General features: G+C 39.3%; 1 long non-coding RNA gene across 1 annotated transcript in view; it reads right to left on the bottom strand.

The window, feature by feature from the left end:
• Nucleotides 1-193: 193 nt before the first annotated feature.
• Nucleotides 194-25,810, bottom strand: part of LOC109369912 — a 58,964-nt gene continuing 33,347 nt past the window's right edge. Inside the window, exon 3 of the long non-coding RNA XR_002119566.2 lies at nt 194-1,619. This is a non-coding gene — a long non-coding RNA (uncharacterized LOC109369912). The remainder of the gene's footprint in view (nt 1,620-25,810) is intronic.

Raw genomic sequence — 25,810 nt, 5'->3', positions numbered from 1 at the left:
AACGGGGTCGGGGCGAGGCGGGGAGCGTGCGGGGCGGCGGCCGCCATCTTGACGGGGCAGCGGGCGCGGAGCTGCAGGCAGCGACGAAATGGTGGACGCGGCGCACGGGGCTGAGCTGCGGCCCAGCGGCTAACGGGAGCCGTGGTGATTTCCCACGTTGTAACCGAAAGATACGAGAGGGATTTTCTTTGAAGCACTGAATTATTAAAACGAGTTTACTCAGATAACGCGCATCGCTGTGATAATATTACTAGCTTAGCACTCGGCGAGGATGGGGGTAATCAGCGACAAAGTATTGTACCAAACCCGCTTCAATCTGAACATCCCGTGGAGTGCAAGGGCACAACGCAGCGTTATCCATAGTTCTCGGTGTATGTGTTGAAAACACCCCGCTCGGGTGCCTGCCGAAAGGCTCCGACCTGCCCGCCAGCTCACACGGAGCTGAAACGGGCACTGCGGCTGAGCGAGGGCACGAAGCTCGGAGCCCATCGCCAGCTGTGTGCCTTCTCTCCTACAGCACTACGGTTAGCTTTGTGCTAATAGGAAGGACAGCGTGTGTGCTCTTTGCGTGGTCTTTATATCACTTGGTTTTATTTGTGTTTCCTGTTCTGTGTTTTTATGTGTTACAATACGTCAGCAGGCTTTAAACCCCTAATAATGTTTCTTCCCACTAATTACTTTTTAAATCTTTCTGGACATAATTCAGCTAAATTTTCATGGCCTTTTGTTTCCTCACAAATATTTTCCTCGCAAACTTAGTTTTGATTCCTGCAGACAATAAAGCAAAGAAAAAATATTTTTGCTGTTCAGGAAATGCTCAGAGCTTCTAAAACAAAGGTACACTGCACTCATACTAAACAAATAAATAAAAATCCATGATGAGAAAGAATGCAGAAAGAAAATCATACATTCTCCAGTTTTTCTAATTGGCTTATTATTTTTTTCAAAATAGAACGTGGCTTCTATATGAGTCTTTATGATAGGAATCCATGACTATGATTCTGTGACTCACGAATTTTAGATTGACAAAACAATTGTAATAGCTTTTCTAACTTTTTCCAGTGTTCTGCTGGTTGTACTTCTAGTACTGTCTGAGGTCAGGAAACCCCACACTTAACATTAGTAGTAATCTGCAGACTTAATGTCATACAAAGTTTTGTGATTGATACAGTCAGTAAATTCCCTTGAAGAAATCAAAACTGTTTGCTTTATTTGGAGCAACTTGAAATCATATAATGGACTCTCCCTGAGCTGACATGAAAGTAGGGAACAAGTGCAAGTGCAAATGCATTACTCAAGAGTTACTGCTGGTGACAAAACAAATGATCATCCACTATAACTATATTGCCTTGAATACAAATCCAGTGATCTTACAGTATAAAATATTTTAAGCTATTCTTCTCTATAATGAATGAAATCTTCCCCCAATAGAGAAGTGTCTTCGAACAGCATTTGTTTTGTGTACTTACCTCAAGAATTAATTTGGCTTGTTATATCTCAGTGAAGCTTGCAATTCTTGTTTTGCAGGTTTCTCTTTCATATTTAGGCAAGGATAGTCTTGCAGCTCAAGAACAAAAGAGAAAAGCATGGCAGCTGTTCTCTGGTGCAGTCAGTATTTCCTATAGAAAACAAGGTAGACAGCAAAGAAGTTAGAAATGCAAAGTCTTCAATTTTCTTAGGTACAAAGAAAACTTTATGTCAGCTCAAGAATCCTCCATTATGTTAGCTCCGTCCAAAAATTCCAAACCTCAACAACTCAAAAACAGTGTTAAAGGAGCTCAAGTACAGTAATAGTTGATGGTAAATCCGCTGTTTCAGCAATATATCTTTCTTAATGCAGGCAGTTCTTAGAAGTGTTGGACAAGGAGCCAAATCATTTTAAGTCACTTCTTGAAACCAGTGTTCTTGCATTGTTTTCCTCCAAATAGTTGGACATGGTGGTGGAAAACTGTTTTTGTTGCTGAGCAATTGCCATTGCTTCTCAGCTGTGTGTTTTTATTTTTAAAGTAAATATTACTTCATTTTGCACGGGGGATTTTTCAAAGCCAAAGATACCTAAAATAATCATTAGGAATTGTAAGTATTCAAAAGAGAAACATCTCCTGGAATGTGGCTTAGTTGAAAACAGCTTGTCAGCAGCAGTTTCAGAGCAAGTAGTAGCTGTCACCTGTTCTTCCCCCCCCTCCAACTCCAACCATTCATTTTTCATGTCAGGAAGATAGAGCAGAGCAGGAATAAATAGTTATTTTTACACAGTTATACTCCTGGGTGTTTTGTGCTAGCCTCTGCAGAAAATACAGTTTCACTGGTAGAAGAATAGCAAAGGGAGAAATTACTTGTTTTTAAAGACTGGTAAGTGACATTTTCTCTCTATGATCAGTAGATTCCTTGTGACGTTCTGTCTTGCAGTGTCAGATATCTAAGAGAAACTTGTTTTACCTGGCTTAAGCCCAATGGGTCAGCAACATCCACAAAGACTCTAAAAAGAATCATGTATTGCTGAAAGAAACCAAGTGATTCTTCAGTCCAGCTATATATATTTATTTTTAAAAGCCAGTGGACAACTGGCCACTGAAAGAGCTCTGGTAAAACACCCAATGAAATCAGTTAGTGTGTCGAGCAAAGACAAACTCGACTCTGGTTAATACTTGTCTATATACATGGCATTTCACTGAGCTTCAGTGGTAATCTCACGAGACTTCTGAAATACAGAAGGCAGACTTCAAGATGAAGCAACAGGTATTAGGAAAGATCTGCCTGCTTCTTTATAAAATATTTGTACTTCTATTCAGGCTTATGGTTGAATTATTTTATAGTCTCGTATCATTACTTCATAATGTTAATACTTATATACCCACTTTCTTGGTGAGTGTCAATTCTAAATTGGCTATATAAAGCCTTCCAGAGTAAAATTATTCTACTTGAAGAGAAGTAATCATTCTGACTGATCCAAAAGCTTACTTCAATTTATTATAATTAGCTGATGAGATTTCAAATAATTAATGTTTATAATAATACAAAATGAGTAGTTAGTTCATGGCTATTGCACAGACAGATAAGCCATGTTAACCCGGAGTCAGAAAGAACGAACTTCCTTTGCTAACTAAGGAGTCCAGCAACACAATCATCTTTCCACTTCTCTAAAGAAAATAAAACTCTTAAATACGCCTGGAAAACTGCTATACACTCTAAGTATTTTAGAGAGAGACATATATGCAGCAGGCCAGCTGCTCCCCTGGGTGCAAGGAGGCAGGAGCCAGGCATGATTAGCGGGTATCAAGACAGGGCCAATCCCCACAGCACGCAAGCAGGGCAGTTCCAGGGTGGCAGCTGGGGTCATTCGGCAGCCCAGCTCATCCCACAGGCTCGTAATGAGGAGGCAGGGATGAGGTGACACCTAGAAGTTAATCTGCAGATCAAGGTCAGGTCCAGTGACAGCAAGGTGAGATGCGGGCTGGTGATTCCAGCCAAGTCCATGGTGGCAAAGGCAGGGCTGCAGTAAAGCCAAGAAGACAGTCAGGCTCTGATAAGGGAAGGCTGTGACCAGGTGTGGACATGGCTGTACCAAAGCTAAATGTGGAGCTGGACCAGCACACTCACAGCATGGCTCAGGAAGGGGTAGAAGACCCAGGGCTGTGATTTAAACGAGGTGCCTGGACACACCAGGAAAAGCTGGTCAAAGCAGTTACACTCTGTTAGTACACTCACGGCTCTGATATTAAATGTACTCAGTGATTCTGCTGTAAGATTTAGTACTTCAAGTGAATGATTACATTGATTTTCACTGATGATATAGATGACTACATTAGCCAGACAAGTTTAAAGTTTAAAATTTACATGAAATTGCTAATTCAGAATGTTCTGTGGAATAAAAAGTTAGAATTTAAAAGGAGTGAAGGAAGTCAGAAGTCTTCAGGAGTCAGGGCAAATGTCTGAAGCAGTAAATCAGCGTCATGTGAAAATGGGAAGACAGAACCTATGAGGTCATATCCCATATAACCAATGGCCAGGGTATCAGTCTGAGATACAGTGTGAAAATCTCTCAATAAAGTATTCTCTGAGTGTGTTCTTTGGCACACACACACAAAATAAAATATTAAAAAAAAAAAACTAAACTTTTTGTCCTCTTATTTTTTAAATAATCTATGTTGGTTCCAAACTGCCCAATATAAGATCTTGTGCTGTTTCCATTTTCAAGCTGTCACTTCATTCTGTCACTGAGGCAATTGCACCACTGAGGCAATTGTTAATGCCTGTTGACCAAGATGATAAAGGTGTTAAAAAATGCACAAAGATATGGCCTGTACAACACATCAAGTAACTGATTAGTGCATGATGGAGCAGTCTTTGCTGAAGTACATCAGTGAGACCATTCACATAAAAAAGGTTGAAGAATAACCTACATAATGTAGAGTGTAAAGTAGTTTAGGTACTACACTGTGATAATAATAGCAGTGTTCATGATCTTGATGGAGTTCTGCTATCACTCTAAAGCAGGATATTCAACTAAAAGGTCAGAATTTGTAGTGCTGCTTCTTCTATTTTTGGGCAGTGCTCTAAGGTTAAAACATTACATTGTAAAATCAAGGTCAAGAGGTACCCTTGATTGTACCAGCAAATGCATTGAAGCACGCTAAAGTGTATTATCAGCTGTCTGATCCTCAGGCATCTGCTGCAGTCAATCTGTAGTGCTGGGTGGGTGCTTGCTTGCTTTCAAATGCCTTTCTCACTCATCCAGTTACTAACAAGTGATTCTAAAACTTAAATGTTGCTCACCAGAAAGTAGTGTCAAAAGATCTGTACACGATGTTTTATTCCAAATACAATTAAAAATATTAATTTAATATGATTGGACTGCATGAGTCCAAGTTTTCCGTGATTTAGATCTCAGTTGAATGCTTACACAGTTCCATTTATGGGTGATTCCTGATCTGTGGCTCCAGAAGAGTATTCGATCCAATTGCTGAAACTTTTCTTTTGCGAGCAATTGTACTGAACTGTGTAGAGTGGGTTGTATAGTCTACATCTGAGATTCATAATCAACCCATGCTGTATCATCACATGTTTATCTGCCAAGCAGTTGTGTGGACAGCAGAGGTTTTACTTTGTTTAGAGGGCCTCTCCACGCAGCTATTCCAGTTAACTCTGGGGAGAAGATTCTTAAAACAAAAAGTAATGTATTAATAATACAGCTGCAGCCTAGATACATGCAGACTCTAGAGCAGCTTTTTAAGTTATCAAGAGACAACTGTAGGCAAACACTGGGCGTTCTAACTTGACTTGATTACAAGACAGCTAAAGCCTAGACCAGAAGTACAAAAACAAAGCTCCTCTGTCCCTTCACACTCCCACCTCTCCCCAATATCAGATTCCTAACTCAGTTTGGATGCACCAATGCTCAGCTTGCATCTAAAAATGAAACGAGCTCTTTATCTCTACTTGACCAGATTCCAAATGACTTCAGAAAGAGAAGGCTGAGTAAGGACTTGGCTGTAGCTGGATCAGAGACTGCAATGTTTATTTATTAAATATATCCCATTTGGTGTCCTGTTTGCAGCCTGTCAAAGCAAAAGGGATTAAAATTTCTTTTCCCCCTAGATCTCATTACTGAAATAATTAGCAACTTTTTTTCCCTCTCTACATTTTTATTGGAACAATCTGTCAAGCAAGCAATTGAGTTTCTTTACCATATCATAATTTTTGCCAAGAAAGGTTTAACAGCACAAAACTTTACTGGAAAATGCTACAGCCACGTTCCTTTCAGACATAAATTCTATATAGAAAGATAGATATCTAATGGGAGAAAAAAATGTGTTTATGTTACAGAGATCTATCAGTTTTTCTTTTTTTTTTTTCACAGTATGCTGTTTTACATGAAATAGTAGAAAGTATACATGAAAGAGGGCTAAGTGAATTTATCCACCTCTTGCTGAAGTGTGGGTATAAAAATGGCAGCATCCTTTCAACTTCACTAAATATTAACTAGAAGTACAAGCATAATTATAAAAAATACTCTTCTGGTAACCAAATGGCAATTTAAAAAGATGCTTACTTTCTGTGGAAAGCAGGGATAGGGGATATGTCTGTTGGGAAGGAGCAGCGTGAAATTAAGGCAGAAATTATCTAAAAAATGTAAACCTTATCAACAACAGAAAGATAATTGAATTCCATGTTATTTTCAACCAGCTAACAAATGAAAACTATCAGGCCCTACCAACAGAGATGACAAACAGTTTTGTAGTTCCTGGAATATTTTTGAAGTGCTAAAAATAGGCATGTCTCACTTTAACTGCATGAGAAACTAAAAGCCGAGGATGAGTAAAAGATCATAAAAAGGTGCATGGCTTGAAGATGAAAAAAAGCATCGGGACAGACAAATGGGAATGAAAAGTTACAATAAAGACATGTATGTTAAGTGTTCTACAGACCTGAGCTGAGAGTTGCTTAAATTACATCATAAGAAGTTAGAGCAGTAATACCAGTGGGGCAGTGTTAAAAGGTGAAAAAAAATCCCAGGTACGGTAGGGTTCACCAGCAGTGCAAACACACTGTGGTTGGAATTGTTAAAGGTGAAGGTTTCCAGGTAAAAATGCTTATAGTTAGTTCTGACTTGCACTCCTTTCATGACAATTTCATATGATTTAGATAATTGTATAATAACATAATTTATTTTTTATTTATTTATAGTTTTTTGTCAATAATAATAATACAAAACTTAGAGATCTAATTGTTAGCTTCAAGCAAAAAAGAAAATCTTCAGTTTCAATGCAAGCTACTCTTTTATTGGGACATTCTCAAGTTGTTATAATTATTTCAGAGGCCCACTTCCTCCTAGGATAAATTGTCCTGGAAATCACAGAATCACAGAATGGCTTGGGTTGGAAGAGACCTTAAAGCCCAACCAGTTCCAAACCCCTGCTGTGGGCTGGTTGCCACCCACCAGCTCAGGCTACCCAGGGCTCCTTCCAACATGGCCTTGGGCACCTCCAGGGACAGGGCATCCACAGCTCAGTTAACAATTTGAGTTCTGTTACTGTGAGGCACACAAGTTGAAAGTGAGTTAAGACCATGTGTTGCCGTCATCGGGAACTTTCATAATCTCAAAGTGTTTTTACATCACTTAGATGTCTATCTGCATGTATGAATAGCTAACAGAATGAACACAACTCAGTGTAGCTAGCATGCTGTTTTTGAGACCAGTGGCTGTGTCAGCACATATTCCTTTGAGAAGCACAGTCCTCGATTTTCATAGGTTTATCTCATCAGCCTCCATTATATGCACACAGAGCACTGGAACTCCTTAAATGTTGATTCAGTGGAAGATGGTGTTTCCAACATCTGGCCTGTAAAGAAGCTGTATATTTCTGGTTATTTCTGTTTTGTAATTTTTTATGCAGTGACATTTTGTTTCCCATGAGCTTTTTTCTTCCATCTGGTTTCTCTGGAGTGGCTGGAAAACCCACTTACACATTCTGCATGACTTCAGACTTACGCATACTGCACAAGTGTTGCACATAGGCTATGGTACGTAACTAAACACGTAGCTTGCTTTTAGCCACTAAAGAAAAGTGGCTTACATGGCTCCATAAATAAATGAAAACAAGAAAAAACAAAAGGTTCTATTATGAAAATTATAGGATTAAGCGCTTTTATATCCAAAAATGGCACAAAGGAATAAAGAGAAAGATGTTCGTTCTTGCATGTTCTCTAACTTGACTAAGCTGCATTGAAAGGAACAGAAGAGTCACTAGCCACTCTGCTGCTTAATCTTCATTCACACTGAGAGAAAGAAATAGTGCCCAATAAAAAAGGACACCTGTTTGCAGCAACTCTGCCTCAAGTATGCCTTAAATACTAGCTGACTGTTTAAAGCAAAATAAGAAGTCATTTTTTGAAGATTTTAGCCTTAAAGTTAAGAGTAATGGAGGAGTAAGAACAAACCCAGGTCTTTCAGAACACTTGGGAATGCTGTCTGAATTGCTTGTTTCTTGCTTACTACATGAGCAATGAGACCTCACAGTTTTAAGGCTTTTTTTTTTTTCCCCAGTGGTTCACAACTATCAATGAAACTTTACAAAATGCTGGGAATGAAAGAAGTTAAACAGGACTGTTGCTGAAGTAGTTTCCCGGGTTGAAAACAGGATCTGCTGAAAAGCTCTGTTGATTCAGTTTGGCCAGCATTTTAGGTTATATTTCTTTGAAGAATAATAATTAAAAAAAAAGTGGGAATACAACTATTATAATGTAGTTTTGAGAAGAGCTGTCAGCAGAGTTTCTTTCTTCAGTGTCAGATACGGATGAGGGAATAGTGTGTTTAATCATATTCCAAATGAGGATTCCAAATGAGCTACTTGAGTGATTTAATCACCACTGGTCTATTTGGTAACTTTTATCAAATGGTGCATATGGGTTTCAGAACTGCAGACACTTGGTTTTGAAGGCATCTCTAATTCCAGGCTGACGGTACAACAAGCACTAGGTACAAAGGCTGTTTCTTATACAAACTCTATAAAAGCACATAGAGAAGAATCACCTAAGAGGATGATACAGAAATTATGTGTTTACAGCATTTGTTATTCAAATAAAACGGAGATAAAAGTCTCTCTTTGCTCGAAGGAATGGTTTGTTTTCCCTCACCAAATTTCTTTTTCTTAATACCATATTGTAGTAATTAAATGTGCAATAACTCATTTTAGCCTCAGATTATTAGTTTTATCACCAGCTTTAATAGGAACACTTCACATTAAGATCTTAAGGTTTTTTTTAATTATATTTAAGATCCTGACAACTGGAAGTCTAGGCACAATTGTATCACAAACAAGTATAGCTAGGGTTGGTCATACTAATAAAATGAATCATCTAGAACATTTTATTCATATGAGCTTGAGAATGACACAATATTGTTTTCTAGCAAATGATAGGAAAAATGAAATTGTATGTGAAATTACAAGAAAAATCAGAAGCCCCTGAAAACTGAAGAATAAGATATATATAAGTATATATAATAATATAATATTATATAATATATATATAATATACACTTATAAGAATGAGTTAACTGATTCCTACCTTTAAAACAAGATTAACACATTTTTGTCTTTACTGTACACTAGAAAAAACACATCACCTGCTGGGGTTGTGAGTGTTTTCCTGGAAGCAGTTCTCACTCAGCTTCGAAGTGGGAAGAGAGAGAGAAGTGATAGCAAATGTACAGCAATACTGTATTTTCATTCTTTGGAATGACGTTGGGTGTTTCCTGACCCCACTATTGTTAAAAATGTTCATACAGTGACTAACATTGGCATTGGAACATTCAGAAACAAATATGTCAATTAGTCAACTTGATAAACAGGTTTATGGTCATGAAACTCCTGCCAGCCTACATGAGTAATTAAAAGCTTTATCCATTTGATTTGAAATAGCAACTTGAAATCCAGGACCTCCATTGTATTGCTGACTCTTACTCTTTGCACAGCTGCAGGTTGTGTTGTAGGTGGGCCGGATGACTGGAATCTGCCTAGCAATGTCATGACCAATAGGCAGACTGTTTCTGCATGGAGCTGAGAATTTTCGCTCCCTAACGGTGATGATTCCTGCAAGTCTGGACAAGTTTCCAATTTTGAAGGAGGAATAGGGAGTCACATTAACCAAACTGCTCAGGTATCTTCTGGTGGAAACAGAAATCTCTTTCCCTTGCACATCCATCAAAAGAAGGTCTGACTTGGTTCTCTCATTAAATTTTGATTTAATGAAATGAAACCTCGCCTACTAACACAGGAAAGTGCCTTTTGGCAAATTCAGTTACTGCACAAACAATAACTGCAGAATGTTGATGATGCAAGTGAATTTCTAGACAAAATTCATTCAGAAAATGAGTTATTAGAACACATGCAATAGGTTACAGACCAAGCACTCCCAAACTGGGATGTGCTAGAGATACGGTTGTTATAGAACTTTGCTATAGAAATCTTGTAGACAGAATTACAATAGCCATTAACAAAATAATTTAACATTATTTTTTTCACTAGCCTCCTTAGAAGTGAATTGGGGTTGCATGATAATGGCTTGTTTACCTTACTGTAAAAACTAGGAGATGCACAATGAGAGAGAAGCCTGCTGGAAAGTGAAAGGACACAGAAAGGAGGCTTAGAGAACTAAGCAAAGTCACGCTTAACTGAATTTTATCCATGTTTGTGTTACTGAATATCTGTGTGATAAGGGAATTCTCATGAACTAACCTTCTCTTGCGTGGTGACTACATTTATATGTTTCTTTTTCAAAGGTTCTGTATTTGAGACACTCTCAGAAGTGAGGAGTGATCACAACTATAGACACATTCATTGATGCAAGAATAAACTGGAGGTATTCAGAAGAAGTCTCAGGAGCAACTTCTAAACAGGAAGTCAGGAAGTCATCCTTGAAAATTGTCCCCATGGGCATGTTTAACCAGGTGTCCACCCATGTAGGAGAAGATATTTGGCTTAAAAAATGTAGGAAAATTATTAAAATTTTGTAGCATCATGAGCAATCCACCAGATTCTTCCAAAGGAAAGCACTGGGAAATAACACATTACTGTAGACCTCTCTGGACTGCCTCCAGATGGATGGCAGGGCCAGTGGGAGAGGTGGCCAAGTGAGGAAGATTGTCTGTCTTTCTAGTTTCAAAAGGTATCATTTGATACATGACAGGCCAAACATCAAGATTTTAAAAACTACTCATGCAAGTTCCTCCTCTATGCTAATCATTCATTTAAAACTGAGATTGCTCAAGTACAATTTCTACTAATGCAGATCGTGAAAAACAAAACTCCTGCATGTAACTGCAAAGTTAAGCTTCATATCTGCTTTACAAGCTTTCTCATTCTACCACTACATCTAGGTATTCTGACTATTTAATTCTAAATCTCCTTTCTGAAGTATACCCCACCCTGTAACTTAGCGAAGAGTTGAGCAAGCCCATCAGCACAAATCCAGCTCTAAGGTTATGACCTAAACCATTGCAGTCAGCCTTTCTGAATCTTGGGTGTGATGCTGACCTCAGCAAGATCATGGTACTTTGTTAATGTCTGACATTTTAGTTGGAATTATTCCCACTCCTCCAGTCCCCCACCTCTCTAAAAATACTAGATCTTAGTACCATCTCTGCTGACATCGGCAGCTACTTTCAGTTACATTGGTAACTCAGCTGAAACTACCTTAACAGAGATCAGTGTTCAGAGTGGTGACTCCTGTACAATTTTGTTACTGACCACTGTTTTGTGCAGGTCTAATTTGAAGCTCACAGCATTTGGTGACAGCTTGCAAGACTCCTTATCTTTGTGTTATTTTACTGTATTTTTAGAGAATAATTTGACAGAATTACCTTCAAATAATTCTAGAATACTTGGAGACTGATCAAATGCAATATAAGTCCGTGATTTTCAGTCTATTTAATGCAGTACAACTGGAAACACAGACTCTTTGGCAATACAAAAACAAATCTGAAACTCCCGTTTTTCTTTTTTTTTTTTTTTTTGTAATGCCTCTCTGGAACTCAGGAAAACAATACTTGTGGAAATTGGGGAAGTGAAAACTGCTAGAAAAAGTTGAGCAGAACCAGTGGAATTCCCCTGGAGACACCAGCTTGCTTCCCTTTACGCCTCTGAGAAAAAGATCATTGTTCATTTGTCATACCCTTGTTTTTGAGCTACCTTTGGAAATAAGCAAATTATTTCCAAAAATTGGAAAAGAGGATTCTGAGAGAAAGACAGTCTCTGGGAGTTTAAACAAACCAGATAAAATTGCACCCAGTTAAAGAAGTCACTTTAAAATTTTCTATTATACAACATAGCTTACTTTTATTACTATATCCTAGAAAGCTACTGGTCTAACCAGGTCAACGTTTTCCTCTTGCACTTGGGAATGTGTCTGGATTGGAGAAGTAATTCTATATTTGGATAATGACAAGGCAGAAGCCACTCAGTACGTGACATGACAGTGGCCCATGCAGGATGAAATTCAGAAAGTACAAGAGCCATTTCACCCTATTCATGCTATGTAGAACAGGATGTGTGAATTCCAGCAGATCTAATTTCAAGTTAACTCCATATTTATACTTCTCATGCTCATCTGCCGTACCAAAAAAAGCTCATCAGAAAAATGTAATCCCTGTTAATAGTTGGTAAATACCTCATTTAGCTCATCAAGTAAAGCAAGCAACATAATTACGGACAGGAATAAAAGACGTATGGTTGACCTTTACTCATTTTTCTTTTTCAGCTTCACATTCACATTCAGGCTGAATGCATTTTTAGGAGGCATGCATTCAAAAGGAGAGGGCTATTTTAATTCATTGTCTGGTTTCTCAACATAGCAGATCTTCAGAAAAAATTTCCTTTACGCTAACCCTTTTACGCATTTTACAGAACATACTCTGTTCTGGGAAGTCAGTAAATTTCAATACGTGTTTTACAGTTTTATCATGACTCAGAATATAATGTGTAGAAGGCAGATAAGATAGTTGAAGAATAAAGCAAGCGCAGTCTATGTAGTCCTGCTAAAGCTACTACCAGAGTATTTTACATTTTTCATGTATCCAAATCAAACTCTTCATACAACCGAAGTAATCCAAAACCATCTGGAATTTGGGATTTCATTATGCTTCAATGTAAAACATGTGAGCAGGATATCAAATTGACTGTCAGTGGGTTGAATAAATACATGTGAAAAAAAGTAACTTTGCAATATTTTGTCCAATTTTCACTGTGCCCAGCCAATGAATACGTTATACATTTGCTCTTCAGCAAGGGCAGCTTATGCACTGTTACCTTTCCTTTCCTTACAGTTGCCTTTTTATTGATGTGAACACAGAAAAATAGTCAAGATCAGAGAGAAAAGCCCAGATAATTAGGTGAGACGTACAACTCCAGAATAAAGCTAAATAACCAAATGACATTTTCTTCCTTATTACTGGATGTCAATAAGGGTTTATTATCATCAAATGCCTGTTTGGCCTTCAGTATGGAAGAAATACTCATCCTTGGCCTAGCTGTTCTCTTGAAGTCCTTACACACACTACATTTCTATTTAACAATAGAATATTGTTACTGTGGGAGTAACTATGACAAAAGCAACTCATGATCATGTTGAATTCAGTGTCCTTCTCCTCTCCAGGCTGAGTGATCAGACAAATCCTGGCTCTACTGAATGGAAGCCCAGTCTTTTCAGAAACACGCAGGCAAACTGGCTGTTACATATTTAATAAGTACACTCCCTCTCTCCTGACCATGCCACTCCAAAGTCTGCTATGAACACACTTCAAACACTTTTATCTTCCCAGACTCCTTGGGGATCCATCCAATTATCTTTCCCATGTGGATTCTCTTTTTTTCTCCATTCCCTCTTTTGGAGGGCACTGCCAGAAATTACTTGTGTACTTCACACTGGCTCTCAGGACCCTGAGAACACTGACAGGCCTTAATGATCTTCATCAGCCTTGCCTGGAGCCTCTCCCACAGTCCCTGCATGAGGGCCCTGGAGCCACATTTAGGCACAGCCCTGAGCCTTCAGTCCTGGCCCAGGCTATGCTGCAGGAGTACTGCTTAACCACAGCTGTAGCTGCCCATTGACCCTGATCTGATCTCCCAGTTTGACTTTGTATCTATTCCTTAACTAGGGAACTGCCCGGCAATCACTGAACTATATACTGCCAGGAGTCCTGAACCTGGCCCTGACTCATGGACTGACTTCTTGACTTGACCTTGGCACTATCTCATCACTGTGAACTTACGGGGTGATCCAGACTCATGGTTGAATCTAGCCGCTGTCTTGGGTTTGTCTGCTTTCCTTGATTGGGTACTAAGTTGCTGGTCCCTGGCAGTGTTAGTAGCTCAGCAGCTGGTACCCTGCCCTTTGGGAGTAGCTGGCACTTCCTGCTGACAGCAGGCACAGCCTTGTTAGTCTGGAGTTGTTCACAGTTCCTCCAAAAGTTCAGAAAATCCAAGATTTGGTGACAATGGAACTGAAGACAGACTTGGAAAAAAATCTTGAGAAATAATTCAGAACTTTGATTATCCCACCAATCCTGCTGCAAAACAAATGCTTTATCCTGTGTTACTTATTTTGCATGCAATGTCTTGCTTGGTTGGTGCAGTGAATTTTGTTGACTGCCCTAGGTTCATCCCATCTTCTTCCTGAGATACATTTCCTGTGCCACCACCTTCTTTTCCCAGAATAACATTTTGTGGATTACCTGATATGTAGACTTATTCATGTTCTTTGGTCTTGGTGCTCTCATGAAAGAGGTAAATACTAACAAGGTTGGATTGTTCCACCCTCATCAGAAGAAACTGAGAGATGTTTAGTGCAAAGAACCATGTGGGACAGAGCTATAGTAGGGACATGGGAACCTGTTGTGCAAACAGTGGGGAGCAAGGATGAGGATAAAGTGCCAAGGAGTGTGGATACTTTATGTGTTAACAGGCAGCTTCCCAATGCTTTTTGAAAGTTGTGCCTTCAGCAAGGAAATATTTCTCAATCAATTTTAGATTTTACAAATGATGTGTTTTATTCTCTTTGCAGGATCATCTTGCCCTTCAGAAGTGTTGTTTGCTTCTCGGAATGGAAGTGGAAAATCTTCTTCTTTTACCCAACCTGGTGATTTAGGTAGTGAGGCAGTAAAAGGACTTACAGCCAGACTTGAATAGGTCACTGAAAAGGCTAGAAGGGCCTTGGGAAGCTCTGGTGCTGGCAGCATAGAGATCAAGCACAGTATGGACAGAAAAAAAGGATTCTGCAGATCCAAAATGACTTCCAGATTTCAGTTTACATTCTGAAATACATAATATGCAATAGGAAAATGCTGTGCCTGAATGTAAAACCGCTTTATCCTATCAGAGTAGAGCAAGAAAATATAGTATTTGTCTGGCACCAAACCTTTCAAAGCCCAATTCCAAAGAAGCAAACCTTATAATGGTGTCAGAATTAAATAAATCTGGGTGTTCAGGACTGAGATCCACACAGTAACTTCAAGCCTCCGTTGAGCATGTTTAAAAGCACCTCATGGTTGCTTAGTTATATTAGATAATCAATCAGGCAGGAGCCAAATAAAGGCAGGAATTTAATTTAGTTATGGTTCTGTTGAATCGTTGGACAGCTATTTTGTATTTGGGAGAAGCACAGCTTACCCCACCCATCAGTCACAGTTTTCTATTTCCATCTTTAGTTCTGAATGGGCAGAGCAGGTTAGGAAGGCCAGCATGGCCTGACACTGCAAACAAATGCTGCACCAGTGCAGTGAGGCACAGATGCAGGTGCTCAGTATCTCCTTTGTGTCCTGCTCTGCAGCCACTTTCCTACCAGCAGAGGATGCAAGGGGGACTCAGTTGGAAAATGTAGTTTCCAGTCTGTCTCTCTATTCTGCAAGTCTTATTCTGCTTGGCTGTCCTCTGGAGCTTTTCTCCTTGTCCCTAACTCAAGCCACTCCAATTCCTGGTTATCCATCCCTGTCAACTCTCCTTGTCTTGTGTTCTTTCAGTATAAGCTATGCTAACACCAACAGTTTTAACAGAAATGTTTACTGATCAGATAACTTTATTCCAAATCACTTTATTTCAAAATAATTATAAATTCTCCTTTCCAAATGAACAATTTCAAGTATTTTATTATTCTATTGTTATAAAGCTGTGCCTTGTATATATTGAAATACTAAAATTGCTGTTGGTTTACTGGCCCTGTTGCCAGATCACTGCTAAGGACGGCCTAATCCATTTTAGGGCTTCAATCTGCATTCCTCCAACTGTGAATCTTTGTGTCAGCCACAAGAGGGAGGACGTGACATGCAGTATGCTGAAATTTACCAAATTCATTTCCAGTTTACAGGAAAGTTACACCAGTTTATGTTAAGATTCTATTTTAAATCAGTTTAGTTAAAATTGGTGCAAGAAGTTGGCTGACATTTGTAGTCAAGTTTAAGAGTAGCTTATTTTGGGTTGCCATAAACAGATTCCAAGTTGACATAAACTAAACTAAGAGTCTTTACAGAAGTGTTTATACCAATTTAACTGAATAGGTTAAAACCTCCATGGAAGATTAACCATTGGGACTTTTGTGTTTGCATAAACACTAAGCCTGAAATACACTAATTCAGCTTAGAACTGAAAAGAAAAAGTCTAGTTTAACTTGAAAAGTAAACTGTGTTCTATATTCATCACAAAATTCACGGAGAGTCTCTCTTGAAGAAAAGAATCATCTTGAAGAAATACTCCTCTGCATCTGCTTCTTTTTATTTTAATACTTCTCACTAATTGTTAATTCTGCTTCATACAATCTGATAACGCAGGCAGCAATGCAACTGAAGATGACAGAGAAAAGATTTTATCACTTGGATATTTCAGAACTTTGCATTTAAGCACAATTTTTGTTCAAATATCTTTTGACAGCTCTCTAATTTTGTCGGAGTAGAATTTATTTTCAGGATAGTGCTGAGGTATTGCTAGTTCATTTGTTTGGTAGGATTCTTTCAGGATAGTGGGGAAATCAATGTTCTGAGTGATTCAAAAGGAAAGGCATTGAAAGGTCTGGATCTGTAGAATATCTTCCAGATATTTTTTCCATCATTTGTTTCTCTCAGTTAAGATTCCCTCATTCCTCCCTTTCATATACTTCCTTCAAGGCTTTGTAATCTACATTGCCCCAAGGAAGTGCAGCTGTCATGATGCATCACAGATCAAAATTCAGCCTTTAGCTGAATGTAACTGAGGCTTGATCCATTAACTACTTTGAAGATTATGACCAAAGCTTTAAACTGGCATCTGAAATATGAAACTTCAGCGTGAGTTAATGAGGCCCAGGAAAGTTGCACAGGAGGAAGCTACTGTATCCAATATAATGTGATTATAAAGACAAAAGCAATTAGCACTGCAGCAGAAGTACACAGAAGAGCAAAGCCTACGATAGTCCAAAGCAGGAATAAGGAAAGTCAGTTTTAAAAGCAAGAAGGGAAATTCTTACTATAGCATTAGGCAGAGAAAGTAGCAAATTCTGAAGACTAGAGGGATATGACCTCCCTCAGAAGAAGCTAGGCAGTGTTATTCACCGCATTTAGGAATTATTCTGAACAATGCAAAATGCAGATGGAGATTGGCCTGGTAGCCTGAAGATGGATGGCTGACAGAGGCAGACCCTAGTGATGCAAGTGTTTATATCCAGCTTAAACAGTACGGCTTACATCAGCTGAAAGAACATGGAGGAAAATGGTCCAAACTGAGAAGGGACCTTGCAGCCACATGTTCGTATCTGTAAGTTTATTTTGTGTAAAATACAGTACTAGAGTGCAAAGGCAGCCCCACAGTTTTACTGGATCTCAGCTGATGAAGAAAATGGGCCCTTCACTGCAAGAAAGTCATTGAGGCCCTGGAGCGTGTTCAGAGAAGGGCAACAAAGCTGATGAGGGGTCTAGAGCACAAGTCTTACGAAGAGCGGCTGAAGGAGCTGGGAATGTTCATCTGGAGAGGTGGAGGCTCAGGGGTGACCTTATTTCTCTCTATAACTACCTGAAGGGAGGTTGTAGTGAGCTGTAGGTCAGCCTCTTCTCTCGTGTAATTAGTGACAGAACTAGAGGGAATGGCTTCAAGCTGCACCAGGGGAGATTCGGGCTGGATGTTAGGAAATACTACTCTGAAAAACTGGTCAGGCACTGGAATGGGCTGCCAGGGAGGTGTTGGAGTCACCGACCCTGGAGGTGTTCAAGGAGCATTTGGACGTTGTGTTAGGGACATGGTTTAATGAGAGCTATTGGTGATGGATGGGTGGTTGGACTGGGTGATCTTGTGGGTCTTTTTCAATCTTGGTGATTCTATGATTCTGTGATTTTAAAATGAGCAGAAGGGGTCATTCACATTATCAGCTAAGCAAGATGCATCTCAGTGTCAGAAGAAAGATGCTAAGATTAAGAACCAATCACAAATAGCTCAAGGAGTTTCTATTCAATCAACATTTTCAGGTGGAAAACTGTCCTGGCTGGAAAGGGTTCAGCAAGCTTAAATTCTTACACTGAAAATACTAGTTAGCACTTCTCCATTCTATAAATAGCAAGTGGTCACGATTGCTGGCATTTACTATAACTCTAAACATGCTATGACTCATTGAAACACATCAAGTTACAGAAAATGTAAGCTGACAAAACTTAGAAATTCAGGTATTATAATTATCACGTTTAGCATATACTTTATGGAAGATCCATTACAAAATACATTAAGCTTTTGTTTTCAACTGCTCACCACTACTTGTGTAACTCACAGTAGCGTCACTACAGCTCTGGTTGTACTCTGCATATTCACTGTCTCCTCTTCTGTTCTACACATCACCAGCCAAATTAACGTACTGCCAAATTAATGTATACTAAAGAGGACAGCCTGAAAAGTACTAAATTTTATATTTTCAAATGGTTAGTTTCCAGGAACAAACAAATCTTTTATCATCTGACACAGAGAAAATGATGTTAGCATTGTTCATATAACCAGTCCTAGGTTATCCTCTTTCAGGCTTCCCTGCTGGGCCAGGTAGAATTCAAAAAGCAAAGAATGCGAGGTGGCTCAATTGATAATAAGGATTTTTTCCGTGATAAGAAGAGGACTGGACCTGAGGTTCCTAGTTCTATGCCCAAATTTGGACAACAATATAGATTAATTCAGTTACTTGGTTATTGTGAATGAAATAATCACAGCAAAATTAGTTCAAGTTGTGCCAGAATAATTACATCATGTACATGCACATTGTAATCCTCTGTGTAGGGGACAATTCATAGATGACTTCCAAGAAGTGAAAGTCTAATTTAGAAATAGACATTAACTGCTTACTGGTAGAAGTTTTGTTTTGACCAGGTATTCACTCTGTCTAGTTGTTTGACAGCCAGCTGCACTGATGGGCCTTTCAGACTTGACTCCCTAGAACTGAGAAGAAAAATATGAAATCCAGCTCATTTTTTTTATCATTGTTCTTTTTTATTTCTTCAAAATTGAAGTGTAGGTATAAAGTTATAAACCTTGCTTGTTTCCCAGGCCTTGTTTCACAGTTCCTTACAAAGATTCATATAATTGAGTCATGGACTCTATAGCACAAGAATTGTGATGATGTCTTTGAATACCAGCTATGTCCTTCAGAACAGCTTAGCCATTGTACCACAGCAACAACTTATACATGATACAGTCATACAGGCTCCAAACACATCTTAAAATACAGAGTCCTCTACTCATGCAGCTGTACTCACTAATGAATTACAGTGCCTGCCATCTGCACAAGTGTGGATACAGTTTGTGGTTTATGGATTGCAAGCACTTGGCTGCAGAAGCTTCTACATGTTCTTTATAGCCATGACGTGCTAATTCCAGCACTCCCAAACCAGCAGCGAACACAGAATCCACATCTTTCTGAGAATGACATAAGCATCAACAAAACTTTGTGATTCAGAATTTGAATGAAGTCATCTGAAAGAAAGTCTTCAGATATTCAAACCTTTAATCAATAGCCTCCATCTACTACAACACTGCAACAACCATTAGTAACTTAATGTTTAGCTATTAGAAGAAATGCTCATTACTGCTTGTCTGCTAGCTGCAGAAAGAAAGTTTTTCAGAATACTCTCTGCTCCTATATCACAGTAGGAACTTGTTTCTAGCTATCTGCAGCTATTCTGCTGAAAGAAAGACTTGTTGCAGGACAGCAGGGAAATTATTTTTAACATTTTCCAGGTCAATCTGTAATCTGAAACTGAGACAGAAATACAGGGTTGATACATGAATGGCAGTGTATTATTCAGGAGCTCACACAACCCACATAGGCTTAATGGCCTAAAGCAAGCACCTAACAAAACTCGGTGTTCTGAGTTTCAACATAAGAAAAAATGGGAAGTTGTTATCTGCTTTGAGGTAAGAAGGAGGATTTACTCTCACTTGTCCTCTTGTGGTACTCAAATCTGAATTTGTATCACTTAAGTCCAGGCACAGTGTATGTTTGAAGTCAAACAAGGAATACAATTTTCAAAACTATATAGCGTATGCTCAGTATAGTCCTCATTCACTTAATCATCAGCCTCTGCTGCATCTCAGATCTGATGTACAGGAGGCTGTGTTCATCAGATTGTACCACTACTCTAGCATGTTGCTTTAAGGGATCACACACAGCTGAGCTCCTAACAGTCTGGATGTGTAATGCAACTTTCCCCATAAAAGCTGCAGACACTTTAAATAATATTTTCAAATGACTACTGATGTAAATAGGAAAGGAAATATGACAACAATCAGAATATGATGCAGTTTCTCAGACTGACTTGTTCAGCTTTCAGCAGAAATTAAAGCCATGTACTGACTTTCCAAGGGAAGAAAACTTTTAAGAGCCTGCTTAGGAGAGTCACAAAAACATTTATAAAAATTAAGTTGCAAGGGATTTGAGTGTACTGAGTGGTACTGACATATTAACAGAGCACCATATAACTTTTGTTGGACAAGAGAATAAGAAATTTTGTATTTTAATAAATGACATTTCTAGCTTCTATCTGTTTCTTCCAGGGCCATGGAGGTGCCATCAAACTGGACCTGCCTCATCTGTGGACACAGCCAGGATAATGTGGCCTATGTGACCCCCTGTTTTCACCAGCTTTGTTATGGCTGTGCACTGTGGTGGGCAAAAAAGCCGAGATGTGCCATATGTGGGCATAAGATAAGAACAATTCAATACTCAGTGAGGTGATGACTATCTTGAGTGTCCTGTCCTGCACCCCTCAGCACACTCGGGTAATGGCCTTCAGGATGTGCAGGGGCCTGCAAAGCCAATGCCCATTCCCACTGAGCACAGCTTCTGCTGGAGGTCTGGGCTGCCTTTTTTCGAAAACATCCAGGAGACAACAGGCCCCTGCTCTGATAGCTGAAACAAGAGATGAGTTGGATCTCCAGTGGTGGGTGGTGGGACGTACATGCGAAACAGAATTCTTGGATTCTTGGATTCATCTGCAAGTATGGGTCAGACGGAGCAACCTTGTTGCAAAAGCTGCAGCCCAGTCTCAGAGGCTTCACAGCACACTTTGTGAGGAGGCTCATTATCATTGCTGTAGCCCTATATGGCCCAGGGATCCGCCAGCAGCAGGACCACCAGGACACCTGCGCTGCAGGAGGGCAGGAGGACAGCCCTGCGGCCGCCTCCCATCAGGAGCCTCCTGACTCTGGCCCGGGCCACTCCCCAGCCCTGCAGGCCCCAAGACTGATGAGCTCCCTGGCATCTTTTGTGGGGGTTCTGAGCACCCCAGCAGAACCCCTATGTCATCAGAGGAGCCGCAGGAAGAGCCAGGGCATGCAACAGCAGTGGGCTCCTCCACGCAGCACAGCGACTGCTTGTCTGGGGGGTCTCAGAGTCCCCTGAAAAGGAAGGCCAGCAGCAGCCCCCAGGGCTTGCCCCCACCTTGCAAGAGGCAGCCCTGACTGCAGCACTAAGCCAGAACCCCAGCCAAACCACAGCTCAGGCAGACTGGGAGGCATCAGGAAGATGGCTGTGATGGCAGCATAGAAACACGTATTGCCAGACTGCTTTCAGCTTCTCAAGATACTCCACTATGTATACTCCTTTTTGGAGATACTGTCCAAGGACACTTCTTAGTTTGATACAGAATTGTCATTAGCAAGGGGAGCAAAGGAGCTCAGAAACTGTAAATAAATGAAAACTATCACAATACCTAACTGTTGGTTTGGGAAGAACTGCACAGAGGGAAGAACTCCAATAAATATAATACTTTATACTGTATCTGTAAGTTGAATCTTTACACACAACCTTAGCAAACTCATAAAGTAGTCTTTAAAAACGTACTGTTGGCAATCAGTTTAAGACCTTTGCTTCTATTGTTTCTAGTTTTAATAAGTACATTCCTCTTGGGTCAAAGCTCACTATGCTTGGTTCCAGACCAGAGACCAACTTTCATGTTTGAAAGACCAAATGAAATGAGTTTTCAGAAGTGAATTTTTCAAAAATGAGAGTAGGTAGGAAAGAGACTTCAATGTTGTGATGCAAAATGTTGCCCTCTGGCTAGTCAAAATTTCTAATCAACTTAAGTCATCCTCTCTTTGGACTTGGAGAATCAGTTCTCGATGACTCTCAGTTCAGCCCGATGGGTTAACATTGGTTTGGGAGAAATTCTCGTCAGAGATTCTCAGATCTGTACTGGGGCTGGTGCAAGAACTGGGCATGACATTTCCCACAGCCAGCACTCCTGTACTATGCTCCTTTGCACAGAAGAGAATCTGTATATATTCATCAAATAGCTCCTTCCTCAAGGTGGTGCAAAAGCTTTCCCATCTGAGTAACTCTACATTTGTGTGAAAAAGAGAGTAGAAGAGAAATATAAATGTCCCCTAAAACCAAGAGTCTAAGCATACAAAATTTGGTGATTTCTAAAGGTCACGTTGTTCACATGCTAACTTGGCTTTGGTTACATATTTCCTTTTGTGAGGTAAAACTCAACTGTCACTGCTATTTGCTCTTTGCAGACAACATAAAGTATACAGGATATGAAACACGGAAGATTCAGAGATGCAAGAATACTTCTAAATTAAATTTTCCAATTTAATACTGAATTAATATTAACATTTCACTTCTGGTTTGGTAGTTTCCCCCAGTACTTGCAGTGCCTCTTTCACTAATGAATTGCATTGTCTCTCTGGATACTTGGCTGGAGACGCAGAACTACAGACTGTAAGAGATGCTGTGCCTGAGTCAGCAGCATGCCTTTGGCCTTGTTAGACAGACTGGCTGAAGAGCAGAAAAGTATGCAAAGCAGATCAGCATGTTTTACAACATATGCAAGAGACCAGTTACCTTTATATAAAAAGCCTTAGGGGTAGGTGTCATTTGGAATTTAGACCCAGTCTGATATAGCCAAAACCATTTAGGCAATATAATGAATGATAGATAATGACTTTGAAAAAGGCCGCGTGTAACCACATATAAAGGACGGACACAAACTTCAATGCTTCAGGTACCTGTGCCTTTAAAGGAGCTGACATTCACTTAACCTCCCCGGTATGCAGTGTCAGATAACCAGTGCTCTGCTGAACAATAGATAGAAAGCTGACTAGCTTCCAAAGGAGCAAGCTAGGTTTACATTAGGCATTTTCCATAATGTCTTTTGAAAAGGTACGCCCAGATCTGAGAAAGAGAGCAAGCAATAATAACTGCACTTAGTAATGTGTACAGTAAACAGGCTTGAGAACAGGTGACAGGCTCAGCTAAAGTGCACTTCTAATCTTAAAAGTGACTCTAAAAGTGACGTTGTGGCTGTCTCAGTCTGTCTTTTGTTCATTTTATGAACAAGTTTTTCCTTGAACTGCCAAGTCTGCCTGTTCCCCAGGGAGCCTAGAGCCAAGCGGGGTTCCTCCTGATTCATGCTTCATAGATAGCAATTGAAAACATCTTAGTGAAACTCACTTAACCCTACCCTTGATGAAAATTATTATCTCAACAGCACTTTTACTAAAAAGCATCAACCATAGCTGAACACATGCAGCTGTTTTCTAGGTACAATTCAGCTACCTGATTTGAGGTGACAATCAAAACCATGCAGAGATTCAAATTGTCACAGTTAGACCAACAGACATATTATAGTTATTGTTAGAAATATCAAACTGTGACTGGCCTGAAACATTAAAATGATTAGAGATTTTTAACATGACTGATTTTTCTGCTCTGTTCTTCTTGGAACTTAGAGAAAGCTCCCTGTAATTATTATTTCTTCCATTATTTTCTAGGATTTTCTACTTTTTATATGGTGAACAACAAGGATTGAGCAGTTACAGTTAGAATGTATGATTATGAAAAATAAAGTTCTCATTGTGACTATGTAGTTAAATGATTAGATTTGAAATTTAACTTCTATTTTATTTTGGACTACAGTTTCCACTTTCTGTCCTGGAAGGGAAACCACGATAGATGAATAGAAGTTGCATCTACTGAGTTTCACTCTCTAATATGTGTTTGATTTGCAAAAAATGATATGGATATAAATATCTGTAACCAAAAGCTGCTTTCATTGATTTGACTTTTATTGTTGCTTTTATTTTTTCCTGATTCCAAACTTCATAAAGCATACTTACTTAAAAAGCTGTCTTAGCCCTCTGTTAGAATAAGAGAGAGCGTTGTCAGGAGTTAGTCTCCCCCAGGAAAGAAACTCAAGCACTTGCTTCCCAGCTGATAACACAGAAATACGGAGCCTAAGGACTCCTCCCACCTCGCCACATAAAACATGGCACTGAACATCAAGGATCCAGTTTCAACCACAAAGCAGTTGTTATCAACACCAAGGAGTGTCTTTATTCTCATCCTGGCTCTTGAAGATAAATATGCTTTGTGCTTGCTATTCCTATGTATGTATAATGCACGGGATAAGCAAAAATGAACAGCAATGAAAGTCTGAAGATCTTGTTCCAACGACTTCAGTTGGAACTGAATCTTGGCCTGATAAAAGTATGTATATTATTCTGTATGCAACAATATATTTAATGAAATTTCTACTTACTGGAAAGCAGCTATAGTGGTAATTTTTGAACAATACATACACAGTAAGTACACATTTTTCAAAATCCTTATTATCTATGAATATTGACATCTGCTCCATGCAGTTTGGATGGCATGTTGATCATGTTGATAGTATAACATCCGATACTGTATTACACAGTTGTGTTATTAATGGCATTGCAGAGAATTTGTCCATAGTCACATGTGGGTGACAGGTCTGAGAATAAAAACCCAGAGCTCTGTTCCACAAGACCTTACAGTAACACGGCTGTATCTGTTGACTTGGGGGACTTTCCCTGTTTTTGCCTCTGCCGAGATGCCAAATTACTCATAGGGCAGTTTATGAAGCCCAGCACCTTGTGCTTCCTGCTGTGTACTGCAGCTCACCCTGAAGAACTATTCTGACCATCGTTTTTCTGAGATAAACAAAACAAAATGGTTCTTTCCCTCCAAAATGATTTAACTTCTGCAATATCTTATGTTATCATTTTTAGACTCAGCCCAGTCCCAAATGCACAGAAATTCAAGTTGTTACTTAGTAATACCATGAGCAGAGAGATTGGTGATACTTCTCAATGATGTAATAGTCACATGGGAGTTCATTCCCTTTTCCCATTTAGTTCCTGGTTTTCTCTGTCTCCTTCTATATATTACACAGAGATATCAAGGGTATTGAGAGCCCACATAAACAAAATGTTAACCGCTACATCATCTAAGGTTATCAAAGTGGCCACACAGAAATTCTATACAAAATCCAGGATTTTTCTAACGTTATTTTGGCTTCAATTTTGTTCAGTATTAACCCATGAAAGTGAGGGTACAGATATAAAAGTGATATAAAAAGTAGAGTAGCCTACTGCTTTGATTCTGAAATAAATAAAACTCTTTGAACGTTGTAATAAAACGTAACATCTAAAAAGTCATTTATTCAGAATAACGTACTTGCTCATTTTGCTGCTGATATATTTAATAGTAGCCAAGATTTGTATTTGCTACAGACATCTAGGCATCTTTTGCCTGTCTTGCCCAAGTCTGTGTATCTACAATTTCGAAAGTACTTGGTCCCCTTTGGGCTTCAGTTTCTGATCTGAGTAAGTAACCACAAAGCATACTTCAAAAAAGCGAGAAAGAAATCCAGTAAAAATACTGTAACAACAGTCATGAAGCAAGTCCAAGTCAATAACAGAATAGCATTGTTGGGAAACTGAGCTCCTTGGAAATATTCTTTGCATACTTAATGTTTCATCACCAAACCTGTTACAGCTAATTCTAGAAATCT

This window comes from Meleagris gallopavo, chromosome 14 (genome assembly GCF_000146605.3).
Source record: "Meleagris gallopavo isolate NT-WF06-2002-E0010 breed Aviagen turkey brand Nicholas breeding stock chromosome 14, Turkey_5.1, whole genome shotgun sequence".
NCBI classification, from domain to species: Eukaryota; Metazoa; Chordata; class Aves; order Galliformes; family Phasianidae; genus Meleagris; species Meleagris gallopavo.
This window is presented reverse-complemented; position numbering and strand designations above follow the sequence as displayed.